Here is a 16,919-nt window from a genome sequence, read left to right as displayed (position 1 = left end):
GGAGACCCATCTGACTGGAGGGAAGACGCTAGCCCTTAAGAAACCCTGGGTTGGGGCCTATTACCACTCTACCTACTCTGTATATGCCAGGGGGGTCAGTGTTCTGGTCCATAGGTCTCTCCAGTTCTGCCTCCTTGATCTTCATCTGGATCCGGGTGGTAGGTATGTAGCGCTTCATGCCATGTGTAATGGACTGGAGATACTTCTGGTGGGTATTTATGTGCCCCCTCCTGCTACTATGGAGCTCCTGAATAAACTGACCCCTATAATGGCACTATACCCTGGTGCCGGGCTGTTGATAGCGGGCGACCTTAATATGACTCCGAACCCATTTTTAGATAGATTCCAGATGGGCGCGGTTCAGCGTTCCCCACTTCTGAAATGGATGGAATTGTATGGGTTAACTGATATTTGGCGGTGGAAACATCCTGCTGACAGACAATACACGTGCCACTCCGCCACATATGCTTAATTTTCTAGGATTGATTTGCTGCTGGCAGATGCTTTGCTGCTTCCCCGCACTATAGGGGTGGAGATTTTGCCCAGAGGCATATCTGACCACGTGCCTATGCTGCTGCGGCTCGAGGTGGGCCCCAATTTGGGGCCCACCTTATGGTGGCTCTCTGGTTACTGGGCGGTGGATGACCGGGTGGCCCCGGGGGTGGAAGTGGAGCTGAGGTCCTTTTGGGGGCAAAATAGAGGCACCGTGGCTTCCACCGTGCTCTGGGATGCTTACAAAGCTTATGCTAGAGGTCAATACCAGACTTCTATCTCTAGGGCCAGGAAAAGCTCTAGGCTGGCTTTAGAAGCTGCGTAAAAGAAGGCACAGGAGCTGGAATGGGTCTATACACAGGGAGGTGATGGGGCGACTTATGCCGCATTACAATCGGCTCACAGGGAGATCTCCCTGCTCAGGACGGAGGCTAGCAGGAAGATATTGCTGACTCAAACACAACAGATATTTGAACAGGGGGAGAAGGCGGACAGACTCCTGGCGTGGCTGGCAAAGGAGAGGGTATCAGTAGCGCATATAGCCAGAATTAAGGGGGAGCAGGGAGAGGTACTATCGGATCGCTTTCAAATTAATGCTCGGTTTGCGCAATACTACAAGGCCCTCTACGCCCCCAGGGAGGTTTTTACCCCGGAAGCCCTCGACCACTTCTTAGACTGGATAGACTTCCCGATGCTCTCTGACATTGACAGTGCCCGCCTGGACACCCCGATTTCTCTTGAGGAGGTCCAGGCGGCTATTGCCTCCCTCAAAGCGTCAAAATCTCCGGGCCCTGATGGTCTACCAGCGGAGTTTTACAAAACCCACGCGGAAATGCTCGCTCCACAATTTCACGGGTTGCTTCAAAACATGTTGGAGGAGGGAGACCTCCCACCCACTATGTCCGAGGCGGTGATTGTCGTGATCCTCAAACCCAATAGAGACCCTGAATGTTGTTCCTCCTATCGACCGATTTTGCTGCTCAACGTCGATGCCAAAATTCAAAGATTCTAGTGAATAGGCTTAATTCGGTGATATTGACACTAGTCCACGGGGACCAAACGGGCTTTATGCCAGGCAAAGGCACTGACATTAACGTACGGCGCTTATATACTCATATCTCCAGGGCGAGAACTCAGGATAAGCAGGGAGTCGTTGCCTCATTAGACGCAGAAAAGGCGTTCGATTCTGTTGAATGGCAATTTCTCTGGAGGGTTTTAGAACGCTTTAACTTTGGCCCCAAATTTATAGCCTGGATTAAGTTGATCTATAACAGCCCCGTAGCCAGAATTCGTACTAATGGGATGGTGTCTGAGGAGTTCCTGCTGGGTAGGGGCATGAGGCAGGGCTGCCCTCTATCCCCGAGCCTCTTTACGCTGGCCATAGAACCCCTGGCCATACTTCTGAGAGCAGCGGAGGGGGTTGGGGGGATACGGGTGGGTCCCCTTATTGATAAGATATCTCTATATGCGGATGACGCCCTCCTCTACCTTCCTGAAGCGTCCTCATCATTGACACAGGCCCTTCACATCGTAGATGAGTTTGGCTCCTTTTCGGGGATAAGAATCCACTGGGATAAATCCTTGCTATTTTCACTCTCTCAGGATCCCCGGGACATGGTCACGCCAACGCCCCTTTAGGAAGGTGGATCAGACGACTACTGCATTTATATGGGCCGGAACGGTACCCAGAATCGCGAAAGATGCCCTCCAGCTGCCCTTATCCGCGGGGGGTTGGCTTTGCCATGCCTGAAACAGTACTATTGGGCAGCAGTGCTAGTGACGGTGAGGTGGTGGTTTGCACAATCGCGGTCTAATCCGTCGGTTAATTTGGAGGCAGCAATTTTGGGTTCCTATGCCGCACTCAGTAACTTGGTCTTTAGAGGGCCTAAGGCACACCCAGATATTACCTCACCTATGAGAACTACGGTTCGTGTGTGGCTGCAGGTGTCGGCGAAACTTAATGACCCTTCGGATATCTCACCACATACTCCAACCCTCAGCTACAACACCTAAATTCTGTCCCAGACCCTGCACTGTGGGCCAAATACGGCATTACCACTCTCCAGCATGTTATGCCCAGGGGGGTCCTTCTTAATTTTGATTCTCTGAGAGAGGAACTTGAGCTACCTACTAAAATGTTTTTCCGATACCTGCAGCTGCGCCATGCGATACAGGTCCAGTTCCCCGGCGGGGTCTCCTTACGTTCACACCAGGTCGAAAGATTTCTAATATCCAAAAATTTAGATCGTACTCTTTCCTCCCTGTACCTAGGACTCTCCTCCCCGGAGCCTGCAGATGGGACTAAACTTTTCCATAAATGGAGGTCTGACCTCCCGACTTTGGGGGAGGAGGACTGGAGAGAAGGGATTCAAAACTATATCCCTTAATGATTTCCGCAAGGGATAGATTTATTCAGCTTAAATTCATCCATAAAGCCTATTACACCCCGCAAAGACTTTCGAGGATATATCCGATATGCTCAGATAGATGCCCGAAAATGTAGCACGGAAGTGGGGACATTCCTACATGTGGTGTGGGAGTGCTCAGCTATTCAACTCTTCTGGAGGGAGGTGGTGGGGATCCTAAACTCGGTAGGGGGGCTCTCGTTGGGGCTGGACCCTCTGGTCCTGCTCTTGGGTATATGTGACGGAGTGGCAGTGAGTACACACAGACAGCTCTTTGTATTCTATGTGGCATTTTATGCCAGGAAGGCTATTCTCCTTAACTGGAAGAAGCCAAACCCCCCTGAGATTTCGCAATGGAGGGGGTTGATTGACTCTGCTCTCCCTCTGTACAAATTGGCTTATATGAGCCAGAAATGCCCCTCCAAATTTGATAAGATTTGGGGATGCTGGGTGGGAGTGTAGTTACTATATTGAGGTGACGGCTTGACGGTTGTGATTGCAAATCCCCCTTATACCCACCTGCTCGAGCATGACTTATGTGTGGCAAAGATGCATTGTTACTTAATGTCTATAGATATGATACCTGTCAATGATTCTTATCTAAGATCACCTTCCCCCCTTTTTATCCCTTTTCCCCCTTTTTTTTTCTTATTTGACCCGAACATGTAACTGTGCACTAACTGAAAGACTGACTGTACACTGAATGTTATGGTTTACTTTTAAATGTACGATGCACTGTTGTATTGTACCTATAACTTTCTCCTATATGGAGGCTAATAAAAACGTTTCTGTTAAAAAAAAAAATTTTTATATGAGGATTGGGGATTATACCCTGTCCAAATTACCTAAAAACTAGCTTCCTGACACTAATACGCAACAACACAATACATCGGTACTCAACAAGACAATACACAGGTACTCAACGAGACAATATACAGGTACTTGCAGACCTACATGCACTCGCAGACTTACGTGCACTTGCAGACCACTTGCAGACCTACGTGCACTCGCAGACCACTCGCAGACCTACGTGCGCTCGCAGACTACTCCCAGACCTACGTGCACTCGCAGACTACTCCCAGACTTAAGTGCACTCGCAGACCTACGTACACTCGCAGACCACTCGCAGAACTGCATGCACTCGCAGACATACGTGCACTCGCAGACTACTCCCAGACCTACGTGCACTCGCAGACCTACGTGCACTCACAGACCTACGTGCACTCGCAGATCTACGTGCACTCGCAGAACTTTGTGCACTTGCAGGCTACTCGCAGACCTATGTGCACTCACAGACCTACGTGCACTCGCAGACTACTCACAGACCTACGTGCACTCGCAGACTACTCACAGACCTACGTGCACTCGCAGACTACTCACAGACCTACGTGCACTCGCAGACCTATGCGCACTCGCAGCCTACATGCACTCACAGACCTACGTGCAGACCTACGTGCACTCACAGAACTATGTGCACTCGCAGAACTATGTGCACTCACAGGCTACTCACAGACCTATGTGCACTCACAGACCTACGTGCACTCGCAGACTACTCACAGACCTACGTGCACTCGCAGACTACTCACAGACCTATGTGCACTCGCAGACCTATGCGCACTCACAGACCTACATGCACTAGCAGACCTGCCTGCACTAGCAGACCTACGTGCAGACCTATGTGCACTCACAGACCTACGTGCACTCGCAATACACAGTACACAATACACAAGTACTAACAATCCACACACACTACTCAGACAACACAGGTACTATGACCTCTGTTATAACCTCCTGTTTTCAACTCTGGTTTTTAACTCATCACTTAGACCAGTTTCATTAACTCTGGTTTTTAACTCAGCACTTAGACCAGTTCCACTTGGACAGAATTCCAGCAGACTCAAAGATGACCAGGCTCACAATGAGTTCTACACAAAGTTATATAGGCCTCAAGCACCTGTGACCAATTAACCACTCCCCTTAATTAGTAGGCTGAAGGAAGCAAAGAGAAAAAAAACTGTATAAAAAGTGTCAGAAAAGGTGTTAAAAAGCTACAAGGAAGGGTGTGTTGGAGGTGCCGAGGTGACATTGGCTCCCATTTTCATATTTTTTCTCCCATTATTCAACCCTTTTGGTCCTCTATTCATACATACTTGCAAAATCTTTTTGAAACCAATTTTCCTTTTAAATACAATCCAATTTCTTCTAGGTTCTCCATTCCCCGGCATCTCCAAACACGTTCAAAAATTGTCTGGCTTTATCCTCTTGGCAGCAAAACGAGCCATACCCTTGAGATGGTTATCCTCATCTCCACCCACTATCTCACAAGTCCTGAAAATACTGGAGCATATTCGTAGAATGGAACACCTCACTGCTACTATTCATGACACACTACCTCAATTTTCCAAGATTTGGAACTTGTGAGAGCACTCAGAACTCAATCCTGGGACTCTCCCAGTACCTTCCAATAGCATAATACCTTCTTAAACAGGTATGTGGAGTGTTTTACTTCCCTGACTCCGCTAACATATTCCCTTAAAGATTCCATGGTGCTCTCCTCCCCCCTTATGTGGGAAACCCATGGAGTGCCTCTGTCTGGTATACGCACTCCTGAGACCCCACTAATCCTAGACCCAGTGAGCAACAACTCCTATGATGTGATTTACCAGTATACCTGGATTGTCCACTCCCTGGGTCCCTCCCCATCCCGCCCCCTCTCTTTGCCTCCCTCCCCCGACCTACACATCTGTTATACTGTAAACTTGCAAAGTTGGTAGCATTGTAGCCTTACCTTTGCTTCGGCCTCTGTTATATACTTTCAAATATCATACTTTCATACTTGCAACAAGGAAAAGCCCCAAAAAGAACCTAAAATGCAACCCAGTAATCACCAGCAGTCAAAAAGAAAGACTTGTTCACTCTCCACTCAAGGTCCCCACTGTTTAACTTCCAACCAGCAGTCTGTAAGCAAACCTTACATCATATGCCAGTGCCAGAGGCCATGGGAGAATTTCATATTTTACTATATAAATTATTTTGGAAAAAATATTGATTGGGGAAATATTAGAAGACATCAAGGTCTCAGCAAAGAACAGAATGGTAGGTGGAATATATGTTGGTAATGAAGAATAAGAGCTAGCCTGCCAAATGCCAGATTGTTCTTACATGGTGGATTAAAGCGTCATCTTGTGCACATATGCTTGTTATCTGTTTTGTCAATATATTTCTGCATGATCAATTCTGAACATCTTGAGAGACTTTTCATAATGTTATTTTTGTAAATATTTAGTATATTTTTGGACTACCTCCCAAATCTAATTTCCTGCCAAATGCCAATGTTTTAATGTCCACAGTAAAAGACCACTATTTCAAACAATATTTTATTCCTTTTGTATTTCGCATGCTTTTATTTATATATAAAAAAAGAGAATGAAATCCGGATTTTACTAACATGTATTGATTGAATACAGTCATTAAAACAAAATATTTTTATAATAGTTGTCCTTTATTACCATATTATGTGGCATCTGTAAGAGTGTCACATGACATACAGTCCAATCCTAAAGTATTTTATATTTCTTTCTGTGGCCAAAAGTGTTGAAATGAGAAGTGGCATAGTGCTTTGTACTTATTTTTTTTAGCAATTTTGTAACAATAAAGTTACAAGAAAAAAATAAATAAATAAATCACAAACTGTGTTCCAGTAATACAAACTTGGGTAGACTTGGGGGACTTGGGTCCATTAAGGGTGCATGGGCGCTGCCCCTATCCATGCATCTGGCCCCTTTAAGGATGCTGGATGCATAGATTTCAATAGGGGGGTTTGAAGCACTTGATTAAAGCCAGAGACTCTAATGGGCTTCAAAATTGGGTGGACGCAGGCTCGGAGAATGCAAACCGAGACCACCCAGGTGAGTTACAGTAGCAAATAAATATTCGCTACTGTAACACTGATCCTCCTTCTGGCCAATCAGGAAGTGGGTCTTGAGACCTGTCACCCGATTGTCTGAAAGGACAGGCGATCCTATTGGAAGCCTAGGAGGAGGGGAGGAGATGCACTGTGGAAGCTGTCGTGATGGAGAAGAGGACACAGGAGCTGCTGCCTGCTGCCCCATACCTGCCACCTAGATGGGGTAAGTGCCGGACTGACCAGCAGACAGTAAGCCAGGGAGGGGGAGGTGCCATAGGCCACTCAGGGGGGCCCAAAATAAAAAACAGCCGCCACTAGTAGAACTAGTAATTTAGGTGCCATGTAGAGCCTAACAAAACAAAACCAATGACTGCAGAAGGGCATTCAATTACACACTGGTTAGTAAGATTATGTGCAGACAGAAGCTGAGGAAAGGTGGGCAAGAAAAAGAGAATGAGAAACAGAGAGGAGGTAGGGAGAGAGGGTAACATGGGGAGAGGTCAGGTAGGAATAGGGTGCCCCACATTTACATACAGGCATAAATGTGAGCTCATAACTTTGTTTAGAGTATTTATGTAGACTTGGTGTAGTGAAAAAGACAATCAAAATAGTACAGAGATTCGCCAGAGAAGTGAGTCTTCTATAGAAAAGCAACATCTGCAGATTTTTTCTTTAGTTACTTAAGAATTGGGTACTGTATATTTTCTTATGGGGATTCATACCCTTACTTTTCAATGAGAAAAGAGAAATCATGACTTAGTGAGATAGGTTCCTCTGTGTACCTGGAACTCATAAGGCAGAGGAGTACAATAGGATAAATTCTTAAACATTGAAAATGCTTGACTTTTACACAATGAAAATCTTTCTGCAGGTGGTTGGGAAAGAGATATTAGGAGAAAGACAAAAACCCAAGAGATGGGAAGATGGAGGTGAAGGGAAAGGCAAGAGGGGAGAAAGAGGGAGTTGAGAAACAAAGCAAAAGCAGAAAAAATAGCAAATGAAAAGGAAGAAGAGAAGGAGAAAATACCATCTTACATGGGGTATTTGGGCTCTAGGAGTGCCATTAACAATGCATTGCATTTTAAACCTTATGGAGAGTAACATATTCAGGACAAAGGGCGGAGATTGTTGTTAGCCTCCAAAGGGGTAACTGGAGGCTTGAAGTCCTTAATTGATGCGAGGAAAGAAATACTCGTAAGTTATGATGTAAAAGTAGGTCACAGCAAAATCATAGCCAAAACTCTAAATGTTTTTTTGAAAGTCCTAAGAAAGCTTGGAGTGAGAGTGAGGAGGCTACAGATACTACAGAGGTTACAAAGGGTGGGTTATCTAGCATTATTGAGTGGGATAAGGCTCCATGTACTGTTGAGGTTTCAGAAGGTATGGGATAGATCCGCATTGCTTGGACAAAAATGTCTAGCTTCATAATAGGTAAATCAATGACATTCTTCTAATTTTCTAATTGTTAACTGACAAAAAAAGTCCAGTGGCTTTGTGGGCTCTGTCCACTTGTTAGAGTTCTTCAGGAGTTGTTGGTGAGATCTCTGTAGCAAGGCCTAGTAGTTATTTATGTCCAGTGAATGGATATGGTTGGGGTTACATTGGATCTGCAGATGTTGTGGTCTGTCTCAGTTGCACTTGGGTAAGTCTAATAAATAGGCAAAGATTTTCCTCCTCCTATGGCTATATAGTGTTCCTGCAGGTTGTTGATCTGGTGTTCCACACTGACAGTGTGGTAAATCAGGTCTGTAATGGCAATGTGCTAAGTTTCTTCAAGTGCACTATTATGGCATCTTTGATTGAAATATACATTTTGGCATGAAGGTCAGGCAGACAGGTTTCTGGCTTACAAACAAGGTCTGCAGATTGGTAACCCTTAGGCTGACTTCACACCTATGCATTTTTAGTGCTTTTTGCATTTTGCAGATTTGCACTACAGAACTTATTCCATAGGAAACCATGGTAAATGGACTGTAATGCAAATCTGCAAAATGCAAAAAGCACAAAAAATGCATAGGTGTGAATTCAGTCTTAGTTTTGTCAGAAGGTGGTGTGGAGTTGTTGGAGGATGAGGATGACCACCATATAGGCCTCTGTAACTATATCTATACTTTCAGCTTTACACTACACTTTGACACCCTAATGACCTGCCTCGATTTTTCCTTTTTGTTTTTTTGGAACAGCATTATAAGAGCTTTAAGAGAGGCTTTCCTCTAACGTGGTAACTGACAGGTGCTTGATTTGTAGATCTATACAGTTTGTCAACCCATTTCCCTTAGAACCTGATTAGCATCCTGCTACACTTGTTTCTATGCTCTTAAATTTCCTATGGCATAAATCTAGGTTTCAAGGATGGCTGTCTCTAGTTCTTGACAAAATTGTAAGCATAGCTGAGATAATCTAAGGTCTCTACCTCTTCTGCATCCCTCTTATGCACCCTCTCCTGGTCACCTATTTATTGAGTCAATCGAGAACACATACTTGATGCTTTTCCTTAAGTCTCGATGTCTGGGTTATAAGATATCCACAAGCCATATGAGCTTCCCACAAAGTTCTACTAGTCACCTCCTCAGCATCATTTTAAAATAAGATCAAAGGAACTGGCTCACTTGTTCCTTCACCACCACATATCCAGGAGATTTTCATTATCTCCAGGTCCATTCCTTACAGCGCCGGAGTCTCAATCTCTGGACCGTAAGTTTTCCATGAATAATAGCCTTATGAGCCTCCCATAGATTTCCTTTAGACACCTCCCCATGTATCATTTCAAAATAGGACCATATCATTTGCTACCACATCATCCAGAAGGTTTTCATTTAACCTCCAGGTCCATTCTCTCAAGTTCCCCCTCTACAATTGACAAAAAATGGAGATTGGAGCATGATCTGAGATAGTATTTATATGAATTGTCACCAAGCTAACCATGTGTAGAGATGTGTGATCCAAAAAATCAGGAATATGTGAACATTGGAATAATAAGTGAACATTTTCTCAGAGTGATGTAACAGCCTCCAACAATCTTCTATTTGTAGTTCTTAAAACTACATCTTAAGATGTTTCAAGGCAACACCCAAAAGCAATGGTTTCCCAGAGGAGAAGTCTAAATGAGAATCTAACCATATACTAAAATCTCCCCCAACAATGTGTTGGTGAGTTCAATAAAAACATTTTTTTAGGGATTTGTCTAGAAAAGTAATTTGGGGGCCATTAGGAGCATGCACTGTGGTGAATGTCATCATGTGATTGTAAAGGGTGCCTTTAGGCAACACATATCTCCCTTAAGGGTTTAGTGTTTAAAATGAATTGGGAAAGGGAGGAATAGTGAAAGGCTATGGCAACCCCCTTCAATTTTCTGTCAGGTAAGCTCCTTAGAAACCACTGATTAAAGGCATGTTGGGACAAGCTTGTGTCTTTCCTGTAAATGTAACACTTGAGGCTTAACATTGGTAAAATCACAAACAAACTGAGTTACCTATGTTGCTGGATTGATTATATGGAGGATCTACCAATGATAATGATGTCCTTGTGAGCAGTCTAGGTAGCAACACAAAGACACTGGCTACTACTTAGTATAGGAGAATGTATACAGGTGGATGGATGATCAGCTCACTGAAGTGGGTGCCGGCGCCGGCTCCAGCTCACCACCGTAGAACACAGGTACAGAAGAAAATACACCCACACACCACCAGGAGCTTGAATGAAGAAGAATCCTTTATTTACATGTGCCAGAGGTAAACAGGATACACAGAATTTAAGGTAGCTGCGTTTCACACAAACTCAACGTGCTTGTTCACTACACTGGTAGCTGATTTTCTTCTGTACTGGCTACTACTACCAGCCTGGGAAGGGTTTTATACAAATGCGCATATATGACCTTTTTTGTGGAGATCATATTTACAAGGTGAGAGTGTGCCCAATAGTGATGGACGAACTTCCGACGGGACGTTTCGCGAACGCGAAACGCGAACGGACACAAACGTTCGCGAAAACGACCGTTCGCCGCGGGCTCCATTGACTTCAATGGGAGGCGAATTTCGCAAACCTTTAGGTCGAATTTGCGGCCACGGGGTAATTATTAGGGGGTAGCACGTAGTCCCACCACCTGGACAATAGCATAATACATGTATGAGGTGAATTTGGGATCGATAACTACAAGCATTTTTTTTTTATTTGGGAAATTGTTCTGACAATTCAGGACTATGGAGCTAATGAAGGCAATGGAGGAGAGGGAAGGTCAGGGACCAGGGTAGGCAAACAAGAGGGTGCAGGAGATACAGAGCACTGACAGCAGCACCGTAATACAGAGCACTGACATCAGCACCGTGACATACAGCGCTGACAGCAGCTCCGTGACATACAGCGCTGACAGCAGCTCCGTGACATACAGCGCTGACAGCAGCTCCGTGACATACAGCGCTGACAGCAGCTCCGTGACATACAGCGCTGACAGCAGCTCCGTGACATACAGCGCTGACAGCAGCACCGTGACATACAGCGCTGACAGCAGCTCCGTGACATACAGCGCTGACAGCAGCTCCGTGACATACAGCGCTGACAGCAGCTCCGTGACATACAGCACTGACAGCAGCTCCGTGACATACAGCGCTGACAGCAGCTCCGTGACATACAGCGCTGACAGCAGCACCGTGACATACAGCGCTGACAGCAGCTCCGTGACATACAGCGCTGACAGCAGCTCCGTGACATACAGCGCTGACAGCAGCTCCGTGACATACAGCGCTGACAGCAGCTCCGTGACATACAGCGCTGACAGCAGCTCCGTGACATACAGCGCTGACAGCAGCACCGTGACATACAGCGCTGACAGCAGCTCCGTGACATACAGCGCTGACAGCAGCTCCGTGACATACAGCGCTGACAGCAGCTCCGTGACATACAGCACTGACAGCAGCTCCGTGACATACAGCGCTGACAGCAGCTCCGTGACATACAGCGCTGACAGCAGCACCGTGACATACAGCGCTGACAGCAGCTCCGTGACATACAGCGCTGACAGCAGCTCCGTGACATACAGCGCTGACAGCAGCTCCGTGACATACAGCGCTGACAGCAGCTCCGTGACATACAGCGCTGACAGCAGCTCCGTGACATACAGCGCTGACAGCAGCTCCGTGACATACAGCGCTGACAGCAGCTCCGTGACATACAGCGCTGACAGCAGCACCGTGACATACAGCGCTGACAGCAGCTCCGTGACATACAGCGCTGACAGCAGCTCCGTGACATACAGCGCTGACAGCAGCTCCGTGACATACAGCGCTGACAGCAGCTCCGTGACATACAGCGCTGACAGCAGCTCCGTGACATACAGCGCTGACAGCAGCTCCGTGACATACAGCGCTGACAGCAGCTCCGTGACATACAGCGCTGACATCAGCACCGTGACATACAGCGCTGACAGCAGCTCCGTGACATACAGCGCTGACAGCAGCTCCGTGACATACAGCGCTGACAGCAGCTCCGTGACATACAGCGCTGACAGCAGCTCCGTGACATACAGCGCTGACAGCAGCTCCGTGACATACAGCGCTGACAGCAGCACCGTGACATACAGCGCTGACAGCAGCTCCGTGACATACAGCGCTGACAGCAGCTCCGTGACATACAGCGCTGACAGCAGCTCCGTGACATACAGCACTGACAGCAGCTCCGTGACATACAGCGCTGACAGCAGCTCCGTGACATACAGCGCTGACAGCAGCACCGTGACATACAGCGCTGACAGCAGCTCCGTGACATACAGCGCTGACAGCAGCTCCGTGACATACAGCGCTGACAGCAGCTCCGTGACATACAGCGCTGACAGCAGCTCCGTGACATACAGCGCTGACAGCAGCTCCGTGACATACAGCGCTGACAGCAGCTCCGTGACATACAGCGCTGACAGCAGCTCCGTGACATACAGCGCTGACAGCAGCTCCGTGACATACAGCGCTGACAGCAGCTCCGTGACATACAGCGCTGACAGCAGCTCCGTGACATACAGCGCTGACAGCAGCTCCGTGACATACAGCGCTGACAGCAGCACCGTAAGCAGCCCCAGGAGGAAGTCAGCACAGCACAGGGATGGTGTGATCCCCTCATAATAAGAACCCCCAGGAGGAAGTCAGCACAGCACAGGGATGGTGGGAGCCCCTCATAATAAGAACACCCAGGAGGAAGTCAGCACAGCACAGGGATGGTGGGAACCCCTCATAATAAGCAGCCCCAGTAGAAATATGACACCGCTCAACCTCTTCAAAGAGGAGGGTAGGGGCATATAGTACGGTGTGCTTTTTTGGGTCAGGGAAGTGAGCCAAATGAATTAAGAAGGTCTGTGTGCTTGATTCCAAAAATTGTTTATAGACATATACATGGTCTACTGATCACATGTGTTGAATTCCTCCGAGATCCATGCCTCATTCATTTTTAGAAATGTGAGGTAGTTAACACTGTGGTGAGCTAGGCGAGTACGCTTATCGGTCACAATCCCCCCTGCTGCGCTGAACGTCCTTTCGGACAGGACACTGGATGAGGGGCAAGCCAACAGTTCGATTGCAAATTGGGCAAGCTCTGGCCAGAGGTCAAGCCTGCCCACCCAGTAGTCTAGGGGTTCATCACTCCTCAGAGCGTCCACATCGGCCGTTAACCCAATGTAGTCGGACACCTGACGGTCTAGGCGTTCCCTGATGCTGGATCCGGATGACACCTGTCGATGGGTCGGCTGAAAGAATGACCTCATATCCGAAGTCACCAACACATCTTCAAACCGGCCTCTTCTTGCAGGCGCTGTTGGATTGGTACCCGCAAATCCTTCTCTGGGAGTGGGAATTGCTCCTCTGCCAGCGCACGCAAAAGCAGAATGCAGCATTTCTCGAAGCAAGGCCTGGAAGTGCTGCATTCTGACAGCCCTCTGCGACGGCGGTAACATTTCCGCCATTTTGTGTTTGTACCGGGGGTCTAAGTACGTTGCCACCCAGTACTGGTCCTTGACCCTCATGCTTTTTATACGGGGGTCCCTATTAAAACACTGGAGCATGAAGGCCCCCATTTGCACTAAAGTGGAAGCGGTGTGGTGGCCTGGCTCCTGCTCATCATCCAGGATAATGTCGTCCTCTTCATTCTCCTCTCCCCATCCTCGCACAACAGGGATCCCAGAAAGGTTTAAAGCATGCTCTTCTTGCTCCTGCTCATCCGCCCCGGCACCATCCTCCTCTGACTCCTCATCAGACTCCTGTTGTTGACTTGTCTCAGATAGAGTAGCCCCCCCTGGGAATTCATCCAGCATTGCGACTTCCTCATCTTCCCGCTCCTGCTCCTCCACAGCCTGATCAATGACACGACGCAATGCACGCTCCAGAAAGAAGGCATAAGGTACCATGTCACTGATGGCGCCATGGCTGCGACTGACCAGTTTGGTGATCTCCTCAAATGGCCGCAGAAGTCTGCATGTGTCGCGCATGAGCAGCCACTGGCGCGGTGAAAAAAAACCCAGCTCCCCAGAACCGTTTCTTTCGCAGAGTTCATACAGGTAGACGTTAACTGCACGTTTCTGCTGGAGCAGCCTATCAAGCATATAGAAGGTTGAGTTCCATCGCGTCGGGCAATCGCAAATAAGACGTCTGACCGGCAGATGGTGTCGCCGCTGAATGTCAGCAAGGCGAGCCATGGCCGTGTAAGATCTTCTGAAATGGGCCGAGATTTTCCTTGCCTGCCGCAAGATGTCCTGGACCCCAGGGTATTTGACAAGGAATCGCTGCACGACCAAGTTTAAGACGTGTGCCATGCACGGCACGTGCGTGATTTTGCCCTGTTTCAATGCGCTAAGCAGATTGGCACCGTTGTCACACACCACTTTACCAACTGTCAAATTGAGCGGTGTTAGCCACTCATCTGCCTGTGAACGCAAAGCTGAAAGGAGTGCCGGGCCAGTGTGGCTCTTTGCTTCCAGGCACAACAGACGCAGCACGGCATGGCAACGTCTCACCTGGCATGTGGAATAGGTTCTGGGGAGCTTGGGCGGTGCAGTGGAAGAGACGCTAGCAGCGGAAAAGGAGGAGGCAGCTGAGGAGGAGAGGGAGGAGGATGGAGTAGGAGGAGGAGAAGAAGAGTCAGGCCTGCATGCAATCCGTGGCGGTAAAACCAAATCTACACGGGTGCCACGGGTTACATGCTTGACGGCCGTCAGAAGGTTCACCCAGTGGGCAGTAAAACTGATATACCTTCCCTGCCCGTGTTTGCTAGACCACGTGTCTGTGGTCAGATGTATCTTGGCACCGACACTGTGTGCCAGAGATACATTCACTTGCCGCTGAACATGGCCATATAGCTCTGGGATGCCCTTCTCTGAGAAATACTTCCTTCCTGGGACCTTCCATTGTGGTGTTCCAATGGCCACAAATTTGCGAAAGGCCTCCGAGTCCACCAGTTTATATGGCAGTAGTTGGCGGGCTATGAGTTCTGACAAGCCAGCCGCCAACCGTTGGGCAAGAGGGTTATCCGGCGTCATCATTTTTTTACGCTCAAACATTAGGCCCACGGAAGCCTGCCTTTTTGCAGAAAAATGTGAGCTTGGCGTGATGGAAGGTGGAGTGGAGGACAATTGTGAGGAGAGAGGAGAAGGAGAAGTAGAAGACGAGGCTGGACGGTGAGAGCCTGCAGTGTGGCTTTGTGTGTTCCGTTGCTCCCACTGGGCTCGGTGATGGCTGCTCATGTGCCTTCTTAAGGCGGTCGTCCCTAGGTGAGTATTGGGCTTACCGCGACTAACGCGTTGACTGCAAAGATTGCAGATGGCAACGCTATTGTCAGCAGCGGACACGTTAAAAAAAGCCCACACTGCGGAGCCATGTGCCGGTGTCCTGGGAGCGCCAGATGTGACCGTACATGGTCGATGACTCGCTCCTGATACATTTGCAGTCTGCTTTGTCCCTGCTGTGCAATGTAAGTCATTGCTGCTTCTCCTCCCTATCTGCTGGTCCATATCTCCCTCTGAACTCCCCTCCTCTTCCTCTCTTGTGGGCACCCACGTGACATCACTAGACACGTCATCATCAACGTCACCTTCCCCACCGCTATAAGTAGAGTAGGCAGCAACACCGGGGACCAACCTCCTCCTTGGGCTGATCTGGGTACTGGCGTCAGACTGCTGAGTAGCGCTTGTTGCTACCTCCTCTTCCTGATCCAATACCAAGAGTGGCTGCGCATCAGAAATGTCCTCTTGATATGGATCGGAAAATAATTCCAGTGACTCAAGCGGAAGGTATGTGGTGGTGGTGGTGGTGGTCGTGTTGTTGGTGGTAGTGTCTTTGGGGGTGCACATAGCAGAGAGTGAAGAAGAGGGTGCAGATCGAGAGGATGAGGAGGGTGCAGAAGAGTAAGGCTGAGCGAGCCACTCAACCAAGTCTGGTGCATCCTTTAAAGTAATTGAACGCACCTTCTGCAACTTCCCACTTTGGCTCAAGCCTGTTGCTCCTGCCCTACCCCTACCACCCCTGCGGAAGGGCCTGCCTCTTCCTCTGCATGTCATTTTTTAAATGACCCTGTGACAAAACTCTTAGTCCCTATACCGCTGAAGGACTGCTGCAGTATAGGTGAGCGGTCAGCAGTGGTGCACGTCAACCCTATCTATTGTGGACCTATAGCGGTCCTTACAGAACAGCAGACTGTACCGCACTCAAGCCTATGTACCGTAGCACCCTATACCAAGTTACCAGTCCTTATAAGAACTTTTGTGGACCAAGCAGGTTGTGTATTAGTGTTTAGCAGACTGTACGTCAGTCCCTATACCGCTGAAGGACTGCTGCAGTATAGGGCAGCGGTCAGCAGTGGTGCACGTCAACCCTATCTATTGTGGACCGATAGCGGTCCTTACAGAACAGCAGACTGTACCGCACTCAAGCCTATGTACCGTAGCACCCTATACCAAGTTACCAGTCCTTATAAGAACTTTTGTGGACCAAGCAGGTTGTGTATTAGTGTTTAGCAGACTGTACGTCAGTCCCTATACCGCTGAAGGACTGCTGCAGTATAGGGCAGCGGTCAGCAGTGGTGCACGTCAACCCTATCTATTGTGGACCGATAGCGGTCCTTACAGAACAGCAGACTGTACCGCACTC

This window comes from Lithobates pipiens, unplaced genomic scaffold (assembly GCF_037356315.1).
Source record: "Lithobates pipiens isolate NorthernLeopardFrog02 unplaced genomic scaffold, aLitPip1_a1.2 Scaffold_19, whole genome shotgun sequence".
In the NCBI taxonomy this organism is placed as follows: domain Eukaryota; kingdom Metazoa; phylum Chordata; class Amphibia; order Anura; family Ranidae; genus Lithobates; species Lithobates pipiens.
The sequence above is the reverse complement of the archived record's forward strand: the minus strand, read 5'-3'. Positions refer to the sequence as shown.